We start from the raw sequence: 18,448 nt of genomic DNA on the forward strand, positions 1-18,448 counted from the left end.
TAATCTAAAGGCCAGATTCTGATTTCAGTACACTGGGTGTAAATCCGGAGCAACTCCACTAATGCTACAGCTGCATTGGAGTGCAGCTACATTGATACACCAGTTCTGGAACTGAAGCTGTTCCTGAAGGTAGACATGGAGAAAGCATGTCCTAACTCTACTGCAAACATTTTGAAATTCTTGTTAAGAGCATGGACTGTGTTTGTCATTCAGAGTTATCACCTTGCACAGTTTTGCAAAGCAAATGCAGACTCCCTGCATTCAGAGACTATTAACTTCCTCTTAAAGACGAGCTCAAGTATGTGATGTAAATGGCCTACAGATACACTACATACATCAAAGCAAAGGCAATTATTGTTCCTGCCAGTTGATATACTTCCATTTACCACTTTGGGGGGTTTCCCATATCACTGTAAATATGTTGGTATAATTATTGCTTTTTATAACGGTACCGGTTATTCCTCATTACTTCCCTGCCTCGGGGTGTCATCATGAGATTTCATATTTGTAAAAGGCAGAGAGGTACAGCAATGAAATGAACCTGAGAAGTATTGGTACTGGCTTTCCAGGAAAATGAGCCAATGAGTGCTCCACTTAACCATGGATCTACCTTACGTGAATTAGTTGCCATTGGAGACCAATAGTAACCTACCAATGTTTTTCAGAGAGCTTTAAACTTATTAAGTAAAGGCGTTCTCATTTCCCTGGCTCAAGAAACTCCCATGTGCTGTCCTTCCACATCCTCCCTATCCCCCGATCATCACTAATCGTCAGTCGGACAAGGAGGCACTGGTGCTCATTTCTCCAGTGAGGCCCCAGTAAATGGGGTATCTAGATGTATAGTACAAGGGCACACCTGGTACCTCTTCCAGTGACTTAGGCTTACCTGTCACAAGATTCCACATCCACCCAAGATCCTGGTGCTTTAGGAATGGAGGATGAAGGCCAGATCCCTGTGCTAGTGCAGGGATAGAGGTGGCTTGTGCAATCACTCATGGGTTTTCAGGGGCTTGTTCAGACCCCAGTGTAGGCTAGGGTAAGCCTGAGGCCTGTTTGGCTGGGATGCAGGTCTGCCCTAGCTATGACACCTGCCTAACATGCCCCTGCTCTGTTCTGAAACACCCCTGCCAGGACTGGCTCTAGGCACCAAGAGAGGAAACACGTGCTTGGGGCGGCACATTTCCAGGGGCAGCATTCTGCCCTGTGGAGGGTTTGCATTCCCACCTGACCTGTTGCCAGAGGCTCGCTTGGCTGACGGAAGTGGCACAGCAGGCAGGCGAGCAGCAGCATGGGGGAGGGGGAGAGACCTGAGCTGCAGGGGGCAATTGGACAACCAGCCGTTGGAGCCAGGTGACTGCTGCTCTGCTCTGCCTCTGCCTCTGCCCTGCTCCACATGTGCAGCCGCTGCTGTTCCTGTCCCCCCTCCCCCCACCCATGTACCCAATTTCCACTAAGCTTGGGTGATGGGCCCTTTGGTACCAACTACCATAGGGCAACAATGAATTGGGTTTTCAGAGAAGTGGTGTAACATTAAATGAAGTAGGATTGTGTATTTAATTTGATTCCACTTTTCTCCTATGGGTGCTGTCCCTTTGGAGTCCTGACCCCTTCACCACCTCCCCTTGGTCTCTAGGAGCAAGTCATGAGTGACCCCTCTTCATAGCAAAGTCTTGGAAAGAAACTAGGAGCTGATCTGTATGTGGTGTTGCCTCTCTAGTTCCAAAGTCTTCTGCGTACGTGACAGCTTCCCCTGATAAGAACGCACTAGATTGCAAATTTGCATAAGCTTCCATAGAAAATACTTTGCTAAAGAGGGAGCTAAATGAGTTTGATTCATAGAGTGGGATCTTAAACTCACGCTAATCTGCAGATATTAACAGGCTACACTTTCAAAGGCAAAATTTACAAAGATCTCTGTGCCTTGCTTTTAGAGTTATGTCCCATAAAGCTGGGATTTGAAAGAGGAATGCTTTGGCTGTGTGTGACTGGGACAACGTTAAAAGGGTGGATAAAATGAAAACTTCTGTAAAGGGTCGAACTGCATCTGTTCCAATATCACTTAGGCAAGGTTTTTGTCTTAGTACGTTATTTTGCTTCTGTCATTGTATGAAAAGGAAAAATTAGTCATAGAAAAAGATTAATGAGGGGCAGAGTTCAGTGGAGACAAAAGATTAATGAATGGAGAGCAAACACCTGCCTAATTACATATGCTCCCTACCAATGTCCTTCCCGCCTGCATGTGTCTGTAGCTATAAATTTTAACCAGAGCAGACATTTCTTATCTTCACATCCCCACTTTCCAAGCTGCCCTATTTCATGCACTTCTATACCTGGTCTTGCCTCAGCATGCAGGGATAGACTAGATGGCCTCTTGAGGTCCCTTAGCCCTACGTGTCTATGATTCTCCTCCCCTGTTTTGCAGAAAGCACTTGTCCAGGCAGCCTGGGGATCATGCAGCTGCAAACACTTTATAGCCAGTGATGCAGGTATGCGGTGGTGGGTAGAGGCAGTTGTATTTCACAAGGAATAGAGCTGGGCACACAGGCCAGCCCCCTCTTCCAGGCCAGACTGTTTATTTTTCCCCATAGTCTCATGGGAGGGGCCAAAATTGCACTCTGTGGGGAAGCCACATACATTTTGCAGACCTGCTTCTTGGAGGAAGGGGTGCTGGATGTGTTGATTCTTAGTAGAGCAACTCCCACAATCAGCTGGCGCCGTTGAGCTGAGGCTGAGGCAATCCCTCTAATCCTTAAAGTGGTAACTAGGGAGAACTTGGGGGTTCCTGAGCAAAGGTGCTAGGGCTTATGGGGAATATCTCCAGCTCTCTGTTAAAGTACTCTGACCTACACATTGTCTATCATGTATGCTACTAATATTGAGCTCTCTGGAGCTGGCCGACAGTAGCAGTAGGGGTGTTTTATCTCTGCTGTATTACTGAGGTGGGGGTAGGATTAGAGGAGCCAGTGACCTGTTACCAGTGCTTCATCAAGGTGAGAAGTGGCCACAGGAGGCCCTCGCTGAAGACTTGACATTTTGTGAACTGAAGCTTCAGGCTCAATGTGAGTATTTTGCACAGCCCTCACAGCTGAGAACAAAACCCATGAACCTTGGCTCCCCATTCTCTGCTGGAGCCATTAGACAACACCCCCTTTCTTCAAATGATGATACTGGAGCTGTTTTGAATGTACAGCCGTGTGGATGAGATAACTGTTGTGCCCAGGTAGATTCACTGGTGACCTGCTTTTATGGGAGTTAACATAATCCTTTGCATTTGACTGCAAGTTTCTGCAGCTGCACAATGGAAATAATGACTCACAGTTACAGGCTTTTGTGAGAGCTGATGCAAAACAATGTGGAATAATGACCCCAAAATGAAGTAAGGTTTCTATTGAGAGCCAGCATGGTTTATTAGGTTTTACTCAGAGCAAGACCTCCTAACTTTATCACTTCCTCTATTTTCCCATGTGCCTGTTTCATGGTAAACCAGGTGTAGCTTGCCTTCCCAGGTGAAGGCAATGGTTATGTGGTGAGAGCATGTGATTCAGAACCAGGCCTGCTGGCAGATATAAGGGGCAAGTTGAGCTGAGTGGGGGTAGAGTCTTAAAAGCTGCTGTATGCAAGCAGGTACTGCCAGACAGAGGGCCTGGGGCATGCAGGAGCCAGGTAGAGTGGCTGTGAAGACATGAAAGGAGGGAGGGGTATAAGCAGGTAGCAGCAGCCATGGTGAAGGGCTGGAAAGATGTTATAACCTAAAGGGAGGGCTATGTGGTTGTGGAAGCCCATTACAACCTGAAAGGAGAAGGCTGGTAACAAACTACTTCCAGTAGTGAAGCAGTTCTATGAAAGTGCCAGCCGAGTTGGTTTGTTTGATGTATGATAAACTGAGGGAGTGGCAGGGTATGATGCTAGCTTTGGTATGACTCTGATATAAGATACAATAGCGCTGTACTTGTCTATTTCATAGAGGGGTCTGGAAACCAATGAATTAATATAGAATGCTTTGACATTGTAGACATAGGGCCTTATTTTGGGGGCCAGCTGCCATATATGTAAGTGCAATCTTGCTCAATATGGTTGCAGATATTAGTGGTTTGATTACAGCTTGTTACAGCAGTACTAAGAAGCATTGTCCATGAACAGAGGCCCATTGTGCTAGGTGCTGTACATGCAGATAGTGCCTCTCCCAAATTGCATACAGTAGACAACAGTGAGATGGTGAGGAAACAACATCATGACTGAATGCTTCTTATTCACCAGCCAGATGCTCAAGGAGAGTAATATGCACCCCACAAAGAGGTATAGCAATAAGCACAAAGGTAGAATGCCTCCCATTGCTCCTGCAGGGGTTCTGCAGCTCCAGAATGTCCTTCAGTCTGGGCTGTGCCAAAATGACACAATCAAGCCCTTTCTTTGTATGTTAAGTCTTTTAATAGTATTTTTAACTCTCTTTGTGTTTAAACTAAAGGAGAAATGATAGCAGATGGAGCAGAACTTCTTAGGAAGTTAGTGTGTTAAAGAATGTTCAAAGATGGTAATAGACTGCTCTATGACAAACCTCAATGTGCAGTTGCTACATGAGTATGACTATTGACTTCTGAGAGAGTACTCATGTGAGTTAGTGGTGAGGGGGTTACATCATCAGGCCCCACACAAATCAATACCTGGTTCGAGTATATTGAAATGGAAAGCTCTTTGGGGCAGGGACAGTCTTTCTGCACCATGCCTAGTGAATGAGTCCTGGTCCATTACTTAGGCAATGAGAAGCCCATTACAGATAATCTCCTACGTACCAATCTTGCTCCCACTGAAGTCAGCAGGAGTTATGCTTTAGTGTTTCAGGCCTTGCACATGACCCACCACAAATCACCATCAAGGAACAGACTTTGGAGACAGTTGAGTACTTCTGCTACCTCAAGTATCAGAGGGGTAGCCGTGTTAGTCTGGTTCTGTAGAAGCAGCAAAGAATCCTGTGGCACCTTATAGACTATAGATGCTTGCATCCGAAGAAGTGGGTATTCACCCACGAAAGCTCATGCTGCAAAACGTCTGTTAGTCTATAAGGTGCCACAGGATTCTTTGCTGCTTCTGCTACCTCAGTAGCCAACTTTGTCAATGTTTGCATTTTGAGAATGAGATCCAGCACAGGATCCAGTGCACAAGTGCTTCCTTTGGGAAACTTCTCCAGCACATTTTCACGGACTGTGACCTACAGAAGGATGCCAAGATCCAGATCTGTAACACAACTGTTATTCCTTTATGGATACAAAACCTGGATGACCTATTGACAACACCTCAAGAGTCTGGAGAGATACCGCCAACGATACCTCTAGAAGATCCTTTGCATCAAGTGGTAAGATCGCTGCACTATCGCCAGCATCCTCATTGAAGCTAATGTCACCAGCATTGAAGCAATGATCCTCATGCACCAACTCCACTGGGCCGGACATTGTGTCTGGATGCCAGACTCATGCTTCCCAAAACAAGCCCTCTACTCTCAGCTCACCAGTCAGAGATCCTGTGGTGGTCAGAGAAAATGCAACAAAAATACACTGAAAGCTTATCTCAAGAAAACTGATGTGGATATCACAAGCTGGGAGGAGCAAGCCACCAACCAACCCCAATGGTGCCACATCCTCCATTGAGCAGTGGTCCGCTTCGAGGAGAAGTGCCTTGCCCTCAAAGCTGAAAAGAGAGAGAGAAGGAAAAAGAAAGAACTTTCTCCCAGCAGGCGGCTGACCCGCCAGGAAATGTCTATACCTACCATGGGCGGTTCTGTGGTTCCAGAATCAGACTCCTAAGTCATCTCAGGGCCCATGTGCAAATCTATGGTAAACAAGCCTCAGCAGCCCATCTACAGCCCTATTCTGGCTTCCACGAGTCTTGGTTACTACTTGCAGGATTACCTCATTGGCCCCAAACCATGTGCTTTGCAATATCCAGTCCTCTCCTGGACAGTTCAGAGAAATAATGTGGTGTGTTTGTTCCTCTAAAGACACAAAACACATCACCAATGATTAATTTAACTGGGGTAACTACACCATTCCATTTAAACACAGCACTGAGTTGGTTTATGGTAAAAATGAAATAAATTTATTAACAAAATATATATAGAATGAAGTGAGTTCAAGTGTAAGGAATAAAAGATAGAAAGTATGACAGGGTAGGGCCACATGGCTAGAGGAGGGTGATCCTATTGGGATCCAAGAAGTGGGCAGGCAGAGCCCACCCACTGCTAAAGGACCTCCCCCCAGCCTAAGGGGAGGATCCACAGGTCTGGGATTCCAAATAATTGTGGGGGACAACTAAGGAGATAACAGGAATGGGAGTGAGGTCACAGGGCTAAATGAAGGGAACTGGACAAGGACTATGAGCAGAGAACCCAGGATAGCGCCCACTGCTCCTCGACGGTGTCAAGGGAGCCAGCGGATGCTGGCCAGGGCTAGGAGGAGGTTGACAAGGATGTCCCGCGACTTTGTGGGACCACGGCTAGGGAGTGCATAGATGAGAAGGTGAGGGGAAAAGTGCAACCAAAAACGTAATAACATATCAAAGAGGAGCCAGAATAGGGGCTGCGACCTGGCGCACTCCAGATATATGTGCACCAGGGTCTCCCTCACGTTGCAAAAGGGGCAGGAGTCTGGGAAGGGAGTGAACCGCGCCAAGTACATGCCCATGCTCACGACTCTGTGAAGGAACTGCCAGCTGACGTCCCTGGGGGGCCTCGGGACCAGGGTGGAATGTAGGCTAGCCTACCGGGGTTTCTCACCCTACAGAGGTGGCAGGATGTTCTGCCACTTTGTGTCGGGGCAGGACGCGAGGGTGAGGAAGTGAAGGGTATAGAGCACGAGCATGTATAGATGTTTCCTTGGCACGGTCTGGAAACGAACTGGCTGCAAATCGTGCAGCCGGCTCATGGTGAATGGGTGAGGGGGAGGCCAGTTGGGTCCATGGGGCAAGGGCCTGATGAAAAGGTCCAGAGGGCCTGGGGTGGAGAGTGGGCGGGGTGTACCCTCTCACAGGACCCAGTCGAGGTAGGCCCGAGCAGCAGGCGGTAAAGCGGCCCTCACCTCCTTTAGTACGTGCCGGGGAGTATGAGGCCTGGAGAGCCCCATGTGCGGATCGAGCATCAGTGAATCCAGCCAACCTCCCCGGTCATAGTCCAGGAGGTCTCTGACTCTGGTGACTTCTGCCAGGACCAACCTCTGGCGCACTGCAGGGGACTCTGCCACCTGCATACAGAGCTAGGTGTTGTGTAGCAGGGGCTCTGTGAGGAGATCAGCCCCCACGGTGGCTGCCACGGACCTGGTTGCTGAGAACAGTTTCCAGGTCTGGAGGAGGTCCTGGTAGAAGACCAGCAGCCCAGAGAAATGGAGTTAAAGGAGCTGCCGGTCGTATTGGAGCCCTCGGAAGCGGCGCAAGAAGGCGTGCGCCAGTGCTCTCCACACCGGACTACTTGCACCATAAAGGAGCCTCTGCAGTACCTGGAGGCGGAAGACGTGGACCGGAGTGTGTAGGCACTTCAGGCCCTGCTCTCCCTTCTCCAGGGGCAGGTGGAGGACCCCTGCAGAGACCCAGTGCGTTCCTGGCCAAAAGAACTCCAGAATCGCCGGCCAGAGGTTGGCCAGGAAGCTCGGGGCCGGGACCAAGGTGTTGAGTTGGTACCAGAGCATGGACAGGACTAGTTGATTGAGCACCAGTGCCCTCCCTTGGAGGGAGAGGCACTGGAGTAGTCCTGTCCATTTCCAGAGCCACTCAGTCACCTTGCCCAACCGTGCCAGTTCTCCGGCAGAGACAGATGCGTGGCAGAAAGGTAAACGCTGAGATAGAGCAGTGGACCTGTGCTCCACTGGATGGCTTGAAGCGTGGGTGGGAGGGAGCTCGCCTGCCACCTGTCCCTGACCACCAGGCCAGAGCTCTTGACCCAGTTGATCCGGGTGGAGGAGGCTGCTGAGTAGACGGCCTGGCAAGCCTCCACCCGTGCCAAGTCATTCGGGTTCTGGACCACGAGGAGCACGTCGGTGGTGTATGCCAACAGGACCAGCCGCAGCTCTGGCTCTTGGAGCACCAACCCCATCAGCCTCCGACAGAGGAGACAGAGGAAGGGCTTGATTGCCAGAGCGTACAGCTGACCTGAGAAGGGCGCCCCGCCGTACTCCCTGCCCAAAGCTGACCGGCTCAGACAAGGTCCAGTTGAGCCTGACCAGACACTCTGCAGAGGTGTAAAGAACCTGGAGAAAGCCCACAAAGTGGGCTCCAAAGTCTAGCGCTCTCAGAGTACCCAGGAGATACCCATGGTCCACCCTGTCAAACGCCTTCTCCTGATCCAGGGACAGGAGGGCGAACGACAGACCATCTCTACACCCGAGCTCCAGGAGATCCTGGACCAGATACAGGTTATCAAAGATGGTATGGCCTGGGACTGTGTAGGTCTGGTCTGGGTGGACCACGTCCACCAGCACAGACCCCAGCTGCAGCGAGATGGTCTTCACTACGACCTTGTAGTCCTCTGAGGAGTGAGACGGGATGCCAATTCCATAAGTCGCGGAGGTCCCCCTTCTTTGGCAATAAGGCGAGCATGGCTCGTTTGCACGAGAGAGGGAGGACCCTGCTCACCAAGAACTCAGCCCAGACGGTGACTTGGTCCGGGCCGAGGACATCCCAGAACATGCGGTAGAACTCCATGATCAGCCCATCCATGCCCTGAGATTTATTGGTGGGCGTGCGGCGGAGGGTTCCGAGAGCTCAGCCAGAGTGAGAGGCAGCTCTAGCCAGTCTCTGTTGCCGACGCTGACTGTTGGGAGTCCATCCCAGAGCACTCTGCAAATGGCAGGATCGGTTGGGTCCAGGGAGAAAAGACCTGCATAGAAGGCCCTGGCCTTCCCGCACATTTCCGCTGGATCCGTGAGGGGGGTGCCGTCCTCTGCCAGGAGCTAGGTGACATGCTTCTTGGCCCCGCTCCTTTCTTCAGGGCGTAGAAGAAACGGGAGCTGCAATCCATCTTCCAAAGGAAGTGGATGCGGGATTGAACAAAGGCACCCCGGGTCCTTGAGGGCCCGGAGCTCCTCCCGCTTCTCCCGGCACACTCTGCAGAGGGATGGATCCTTGAGGCTGGCAGCCAGATGCCTCTCCAGCTCTAAGATCTCCTGTTCCAACTGCTCTATTGCCGCATCCCTCCGTCGGCTGGTGCCCCGGGTGTAGTCACGGCAGAAGAGCCGGGTGTGTACCTTCCCCATGTCCCACCACCGCAGCGCCAAGGGAAAGGCACACCTCTGCCCTCTCCAGGCCAGCCAGAACTGGAAGGATGCCATGAAGCCCATATCCTCCAACAAGCTGTTATTAAAGTGCCAATAAGCCAGCCCCGGCCTCCCCGCGCAGAGAGAGACCGTCACGGTCGCTAGATGGTGATCTGAAAACAGGGCTGGTCGGATGCTGGAGGAGTGGGCCCATGAAAGATGGAAGCGTGATGGGTAGATGCGGTCCAACCGGGAGTGGCACGACTGATGGGCCTCCACCTGGACAAAGGTGAAAGTCGAGACGTCGTCCGGGTGGTGGTCGTGCCAGACGTCCCCCAGGGAGTGATGGTCGACAATGTCCTGGAGGACATCTGCGGTGGATGGGCACTGCTTGCTCCCCGAGTGGTCCCGCTCCTCGAGGATGGTGTTAAAATCCCCACCCAGGACCAGGCATTCACGAGGATCCAAAGAGCCGAGGAAGGCGGACATCTGCTGATAGAAACACAGCCACTCTGGGTCCGATGTCGGGGCATAAATGTTGACAAGATTGACTACTAGCCCCTCCATACAGACTCGAAGGTGCAGCAGGCGGCCTGGCACAGCCTTGGTGACCCCCAGCACTTCGGGCCATAGGTCGGGGGGAGAACAGGGTGGCCACCCCAGCCGAACTGGTGGTGAGGTGGCTAAAATAAATGCTGTCCCCCCACCCCAGCCTCCAGCTATCTTCGGTGGCCGGATCTGTATGGGTCTCCTGCAGGAAAACCACAGAGTACCCGCTCTCCCAAAGGAAGGAGAGCACCTGGCACCTGCAGAGACCCATCCTACAGCCCCGGGTGTTCAATGTTTCAAAGCTGATGGGTGCCATGAGGAGGGCTCAGGGGGATCCTCACCGGCAGGGATGCTCACGGTCCCCATTGGGCCACGCAGCAAACCGTGACCTACCCCATAGGTGAGCAAGCAATCACGGAAGCCGTGGACCCACTGGTAGGCTGTGGCGGCCTGCTTCCTGGTCCTCTTACCCTCCCCCATGAGGGCCCTCACAGCTTGGAGGATTTGATGAAAATCCACCCATCACTGGAGAGTGAGCTGCACCTTGTTGCGGGGTCACAGACGTCTTTGAGAAACTCCTACAGCTCTTCTCGCAGCGTATGGGGGGGTGGGGTCACTGCCCCCCGGCCGTCCTCTAGCGAGGCCCCTGGCACAGCCCCGTGGCCCACCGCTGTGTCTGTTGCCTCCTGGTGCCCTACGTGTGGGTGTTGGCGAGGGTGGTGGGGCCCATGGTCATTGTGGCAGCCTCCAAAATGTACAGAAAGGTCGTTTTCTTCCTGACGTCGCAGGCCGCCGTCCAGGAGGTGGTGGAGAAGGGCCTGGTAGTGGGGGGCATGTTCATCCCCTTGGAGCCGCTTGAGGACCTGGGCGTCCATGTGGTCCTGACCTCCGTCCCGCTCTTCCTCCCCAATGCCACCCTACTTCTCACCCTGTCTACCCTGGGGATACCCCTCTCTGTTGTCAGCCCTCTCCCACTGGGCTGCAATGACCCTGCCCTCTGTCACATCCTCTCCTTCTGCCGGCAGGTGCAGCTTCAACTGCCGCTGGCGGCACGTGACAGTGAGGCGCTAGAGGGGTCCTTCCTGGTCCCCTACCAGGGGGCCCGCTACCAGGTGCATTATTCTACAGAGGGGGCCCAGTGCTACCTCTGCCGGGTGATGGGGCATGTCCGGAGGGACTGTCCCTTGGCTCGGCAAGGAGGAATGTCTGGGACCCCCAAGCCCTGGCAGGGTGCCGGCTCCATCATCATTGGTCCCCCTGGCTGCCCAGCACCCGGAGCCACCCCGTCGTCTTCTCAGTCCACCACTGCTCCCGCTCAGGCCCTGGGGGCACCTCCCCCAGCACACCCAGATGAGCGGGAGAGCCCCACCTCCACTGTGTGCAGTCTAGCGGGGCCTGTGGAGGAGGGTGCAGCGGGGGTACTGCCGGGCGTGGGAGAGGGCCCACACCAGGGAGAATCTTCCCTCCCTTGTGCCTCCCTCCCGCTATCTCCACGAGTCCCCAAACCATCGCCCTTGCCCCCCAACCCGACCCCTGTCCACCAGCCCATGGATGATGCCATGGAGGACTGGGCTCTAGTATAAGGGAAGCGGGGCAAGCGGAAGGCTCGACCTTCACTCCTGCCATCACATGCAGAGGCCCCCCAGAAGACCAGAAAGGGGGGCATTGACACTGAGCCTTCTGCCTTGCCCTCAGATGTACTCCATCCAACAGTGCCAACTGGGGAAGATGTGGCAGCATTGGAGGGTAGCACCGTCCCTCCTCCAGGGAGCCCCCAATGAAGTCCCTCCTTCCCCCATACCACCTAAGTCCCCTGCAATGCCCGAGGTGAGTGACGCTTTGGGTGCCAGTAAGGAGGTCCCTGGAGTGGTGGGGGGTGATCTTCCCTCCATTTTTGAGGAGATCGAGGCCCTGGGTCTGAACCCAGTCACCCAGCGAGAGGATGACCATCTGCCAGCGGGCCTTGATCTGGCGACCTCACCCTGGCACCCCTTTCCCCATGCTTCCCCCCCAACCACTGCTTCTGCTTCTGCCTCTGAGGAGCCCCTGGACTCTTCCATCTGCCCGACCGCAGGTGGCACCCCACTAATGGCTGCCGAGACTATCAAGGTGATGGCCAGTGCCACATGGCCAGGACATGAGTCACCAGGGGCATCCTTCGTTGCTGCAGGACAGCCGACCTCCTTTCTGGGTGGGGATCCTATTGCTGATTCCCCACCTGAGGATGCCATGGCCACACCATCTGCCTCAGACAACAAGCCTGGCATCACTGAGGGCTGCCCTCCCACCCCACAGACCCCTAAGCCAGGCTGAGAGGTGCCACCCCCCAGTGGCTCAGCTGCTGGGCCCCCTAACCCCACTCTTGCTTCTCTCCCCGACCCTTCTCCTGACCCCTGCCCCTGATGCTTACTCCGTCCCTATCCCTTCCACCCCCTGCGATGCTATTCCCGCCCCTGGGGCCGTCTCCTTCCCTTTTCCAGAGGATGACCCCCAGGGAGCAGCCTTTGTGTTTCCCTGTCATGACCTACTAGGGGCTGGTATCTTCCCTCTGCTGGCCCCTACTGAGCCAGGGGCTGAGGCAGGCTGCGTGGCACCAGTGCATCGGGCGCCACGTTGAGGGTCCGCCCCCTGCGGCGGATGAGGTATAGGCTAGGTGGGGTGACAGGGAGGCAGGTGGAGGAGGGGCAGCGCGGTCTGCCCGAGGGGTCTCACCCGCCTTGTCCCCCAGCATAATGAGAGGAGTAGAACAGGAAGAAGGCAAAATTGAGACCTTTTAAAGTTTTGGGCCAAGTAAGGGGGCATGGGGGGTGTCATTTGAGCTCCCTGCCTCAGGTGCCAAAATGTTGTGGGCTGGCCCTGCTCACAGGATGTTGTGAGGCTACATACACGAAAGAGCATGAGGTGCTTGGATAATCTGGTGAGGGGGCCATGGAGTACCTGAAATAGATTGCTGTTTATTATTGTTTGTATAACATGTAGCATATGGAAGTCCCACCCACAACATGGACTCTCTAGTGTGATACTGTACAAGCAAATCAAGCACATAGTAAGAAACAGTCGCTGCCCCCAAGAGCTTATAATATAAGTAGATGTAAGTAGATGAGGAAATAGTATTATCCCACCATTTTACAGGTGGGGAAATAAGGCCCAGAGAGAGAAAGTGAACAGACTTAGGACGCACGGAGAATCTGTGGAAAAAGCAGGAACTGAACCCATTTTTTTTCCTGAGTCCCACTTCAGTGCCATAACTACAAGATCATCCTTCCTGCAGATAAAGCAATGATTCATTTGACCTCTGAATTGCAAACTAATCCAGTTTGGGTTTTGTCATTAGGGACGCTTTTTTTTTCAATTCAAATCTCTCGTCCTGCGATTTCTTGTTTTCATTAAGGACAATGGAAATCAGTATGTTCTTTGTTAGTGGACAAAACAGTCACTTTTTTCTAAATTGCTCTTGGACTCGGATTAGAGGTATATACATACAATAAAAGAGAGCTACTGCTATACTGTCAGCTTTCTCCTGGTTCCTGGGTTTGCTCTCTGCGTAATGATAGGAACTCTGGAGTAGGAACCAAAGTTACTCTTAATGTTGTATGCGGGCAATTACTATATAATGAGACCTATCAGCAGAAGCACATTTCTAAAGCACTTGGAGCCTGCCAGGCAAGCCAGCAACATGTATATGTACAGTTCTCAACATGTTAAGTAAAATGTTTACTGTTACTTCAGTCTTCAGTACCTTTCCTTATGTTATAACAACAAGATGGCAACAGCTATTACTTTTAGATTTGTTCTGATATGTTGTAAGAAAAGGGTAGAACAGACCTGAAAAAATAAAGGACCAACTAAAACCTCCAGGAAAGTTAGTGTCTGAATGAAATGCAGCAGAAAAACTGGAGAAAGTGGAAGCAGTGACCAATGGGAGCTGCGGGAGCAGCGCCTGTGGGCGCAAGGGCAGTGCGTGGAGCCTCCCTGGCCACCTGTGCGTCTAGGGGCTGCAGGGACCTGGCAGGTGCTTCCCGGGAGCCATGGTAAGGGCTGCCGGAACCCCATACCCCAAACCCTCTTCTGCACCCCAACCCCATGCCCCAGCCCTGAGTCCCCTCCCACACTCAAACTCCCTCCTGGAGCCCCAGCCCCCTCCTGCACCCCAAACCTCTCATCCCCGGCCCACTCCAGCGACCGCACCCTCAGCCAGAGCCCTCACACACACCCCGCACCCCAACCCCTTGCCCCAGTGTGGAGTCCCCTCCTACACCCCAAACCCCTCATCCCTGGCCCCACCCCAGAGTCTGCACCCCAGCAGGAGTCCTCACCCTCCCCACCCCAACCCCTGCTCTAGCCCTCTCCCAAACCCCTCATCCCCAGTCCCAACCAAGTGAACGTGAGTGAGGGTGGGGAATGACAGAGGGAGGGGGGATGGAGTGAGCATGGGCGGGGCCTTGGGGATGGGAGGGGCCTCAGGGAAGGGGCGAGGCAGGGATGTTCAGTTTTGTGCGATTAGAAAGTTAGCACCCTAGTGAAGAAGCAAGAGAGGAATGAAACACTTTTCAATTTGATGTGGCAGGTAAAGGAAAAATACAGCTGTTAAAGAATAAGTGTGAGGCAGACTGTGCTCTGCAAAGGCATGTGTCATATGAGAGGTGCAAATGTTTCACTGCAAACCATATAGATGGAGACTAACGTGTGACTGATTCAAAACTGGCAGCACAATCTTGTGAATTTAAACACCTCATTGTGTATGGCATTGCATCAATCTCAGTGCGAGCTCGGTTGTTGAGGGAGATTAATATAACCCTTGAACATATTGTGGACATGTCATGCAGATGAAGTGACTGCAAAACAATTGAAAGGGCTGGATGAACTGGAAAAACATGTGCACATACTGCAACGTAAGCATGTTATTAGTAAGCACCCAGGCATGCAGTCTTGCTGCTAATAAAAGCCTTGCAATCAAGAGAAGTGGGAAAAAAGAGCAGTCAGAGGCCACTGAAGGTTATAAATGTGATTGTAGCCATGCCATAAGGAACTGTCCTGCATATGGGCAAGAATGCTGAATCATTTTTGCCAAAATGTGCAACTCTGGAAAGGAAAAATCCCAGGGCAAACACTTGCCCTCACAGAAGCAGATGAACACCGGCAAGATCTGTTCCCCAGTATGCTGAGAGCTGAGCTTGCCAAGGATGAGTGGAATGTGGATTTTCTCAATGATCACAAAACCGTGAGTGTAAAAATCAATACTGGGGCACAGGCCAATGTGATGTCTGTAAAGTTATACAACACTTTGAGGGCTGAACCACTTTGCAGCTCAAGTATCTAGCTGATAATCTACTTGGGAAAATACTGCAAATATATTGTAAATGCAATTTGGAGTGTAAGCATCAGGATAAGAAAGCATTGCTGGAATTTTGGATGGTGGTATTTGACTCACAAGCCACGCTGGGCTTACAGACTGGGGCAAGTTTAAATTTAGTACAAAGAGTCAATATGGTAAAGGAAGAATCAGAAGGTGACTGGGATATATTTAAAGTATACAAAGATATATTTGAAGTTTTAGGATATGTGGCATAAAGATGAACTCATAAGTAGAAATAAAATTGCTCCATATGGAATAGCGTCAAGTAATATCAGAAGTGGAAGAACCTACAAAATGGGTCAATTCTATAGTAATTGTAGACCGATCAGGTCAAGAGGAAATAAAGAATATGCCTGGATCCAAGAAATATAAATAAAGCCATAAGAAAGGGATGATTTAAATTACCTACAGTAGAAGAAATCACCCTCAAGTTAGTTGAAGCTGTCTAAGCTGTTTTAGATGCCAGTAGTGGATTCTGGCAAATACAGATGAATTTAAAGTTCTAGACTCTGTACATCAACACACCATTTGGCAAGGGCAGGTGTGGGTTCTCCAGAATTCCTTTTGGCATCTGTTCAGTTCCTGAAGTGTACCAATGAGTGATCCAACAGACATTTAAAGCTCTGGAGGGTGCTGAATGTTATATAGCTGATATACTGGTATGGGGAGATACCAGATGAAAACCTGGTGAAAAGCTGAAGAGTTCTACAGTGAAAGGAACCTGGAACTGTACAAGAGCAAATGCAAATAGGCTTTGACAGAAAAAACATTTGGGGCACCACTTGACAGAAGAAGTTCTAAAACTTGACAAGTCAAACATTGCTGCAATGATTGAAATGTCCACGCTGACCTGCAAGGCTGAATTGCAAAGTTTTCTTGAAATCGTTACTTACCTTTGGAAAGTAACCACACTTGTCAACGGTAATAACTCCTTTAAGCCAACTGTTGGGAAAAGATGTTAAGTTTGCTGTGATGGCAAAGCATAGTGGCATCTGAACACTTGAAATAATTGCTTACAAGAGCACCTGTGCTGAAATATTTTAAAGTCAAAGAACTAGTTACTGTGTCTGTGGATGCAAGTGCTATGGCTTAGGGACTGTACTGCTGCAAAGCAAAACAGGGCTCCTGATGCTTATTCCTCTAAAGCTCTGACAGCTACACAACAGAGCTATGCCCAAGTAGAGAAAGAAATGTTTGCAATAGTATTTGGCTGTACTCAATTTTCATCAGTTTATCTACAGGGAAAAAATAGCTGTGGAGACAGTCCGCAAACCTTTTGAGACTATTTTCAGAAAACCTTTGTCCAGTACTCCACTGAGAATTCAAAGGTGCTTGCTAATGCTCCAGAAATATCAACTGGAAGCTAGAGACATACCAGGGAAAGAGTTAGCCATAGCTGATGCTTTATTCAGAGCATACATGTTGCATGGTGAAGGATTAAATTCAGAGGAAGCTGAAGTAGCCATCATGAGATTTATTGCTTATTTGCCTATTTCAGAACAAACTGCAGGAATTTCAAGCAGCTAATGCAAATGATGTTGGCCTGCAAACCTCAAGACAAACTGTTTTGAATGGATGCCCAGATGAGACCTGAAGTGTCAATCAGAGGTATATAGAGAGGAACTAAGTGTACAAGATGGACTTGTCCGTAAAAATGACATACTACTGGAAAGTCTCAGAAAAGAGATCTTGGCTGTTATTCATGATGGTCTTCTGGAAGAAGAGCTATATAAAAGGAGATCTCAAGGTGCTTTGTATTGGCCAGGCATGTGTAGTCAAATTGAGGACATGGTACAGTGCTACTACATGAGGTCCCAAACAGACTTTGGCAGAAACTAGGCATGGACCTGTGGTACAGACTATCTTATACTGGTTGATTACTCCAAATACTTAGAAATCTCCTTGCTTCAGGACATCATAAGTGTCTATCTTCAGACACTGCACGTTTTATATTTTCAATGTGTGGCATTCTTGGCTAATTCATTTATTAACAATGGACCACAGTGTTGCTCCAGAGGCATTAAAATGTTTGCAAAGTAATAGGACTTTATTCACAAAATATCAAATCCACTGTTCTCACAATCAAATGGAATGGCTGAGAGAGCCATTCAAACTATACAAAAGATTCTTCAAAAAATCTAGCTTGGATAACACAGGTCCTTGTCTTAGGTGTATTACGATAGTCCACCAAGCTATGACAGATTTAGGGCTACCTGCTCAGTACTTTTGTGAGAAGACATCTAAGAACCAGACTGCCAACTTCACCACAGCTGTTGCAACCCAAGCTGATACAAGGAGACAGGGCTGGCTCTAGACCCCAGCACGCCAAGCGCGCGCTTGGGGCGGCATTTTGCTGGGAGGGCGGCAGGCGGCTCCGGTGGACCTTCCGCAGTCATGCCTGCGGGAGGTCCACCGGAGCCGCGGGACCAGCGGACCATCCGCAGGCACGTCTGCAAGAGGTCCCCCGGAGCCATGGGACTGGCGTGCTTGGGGCGGCCAAATTCCTAGAGCCGCCCCTGCAAGGAGACATACAAACTAATCTACAATTGAGAAGAGCAAAGCAGAAATTTCTTTCACAAGGGTGCAAAGCCTTTATTCCCTCTGGAAAATGGTGAGACTGTTTGTATTTTTCAAAAGCAGCATGGAAAGCTGCAAAGATGATTGACCAGCACAGTGCCCCAAGATGTTATCTTATCGAGACACAGCAAGGAGATGTTTACAGAAAAAACAGGATTTGACGAGCCCTAAAAGAATTGTGCAGGAAGGGAATGGAAATACGGAACAATCAAACAATGTCAACATCTAGTTAAGAAAAGCAACCAATACCAGACTAATCTCCTGAATCTCAAGTGGTCAGTTTGAATATAGGAAAAAACAAAACACTAATACTGTTACTGCCTCTAAAGGCAGAGGGATAAGAAACCCTGCTAGATACAGAGACTATTTCAGGATTTCTCAAACAGGGGTCGCCGCTTCTGTAGGGAAAGCCCCTGGTGGGCCGGGCCGGTGTGTTTACCTGCCCCGTCCTCAGGTCCGGCCGATCGCTGCTCCGGGCCAAGGGAGCTGCTGGAAGCAGCGTGGGCCGAGGGACTTACCCTACAGAAGCGGCGACTCCTGTTTGAGAAACCCTGGGCTAATTGTTCAAAATCTTTAAGTATTCAGATTAGAGTTATGGATACTAAATTAAGTTGATACAGTTAAGTAAAAAAGTTGAAATTTTAGTTAAATGATATATGTGGAATGTGTGTGTGCGCATACGTTTGTGTTTACATAAAAATAATGTAATGATAATGGGAACTCTGGAGTAGGA

The sequence above is a fragment of the Mauremys reevesii genome, linkage group 9, assembly GCF_016161935.1.
Source record: "Mauremys reevesii isolate NIE-2019 linkage group 9, ASM1616193v1, whole genome shotgun sequence".
Taxonomy (NCBI): Eukaryota; Metazoa; Chordata; order Testudines; family Geoemydidae; genus Mauremys; species Mauremys reevesii.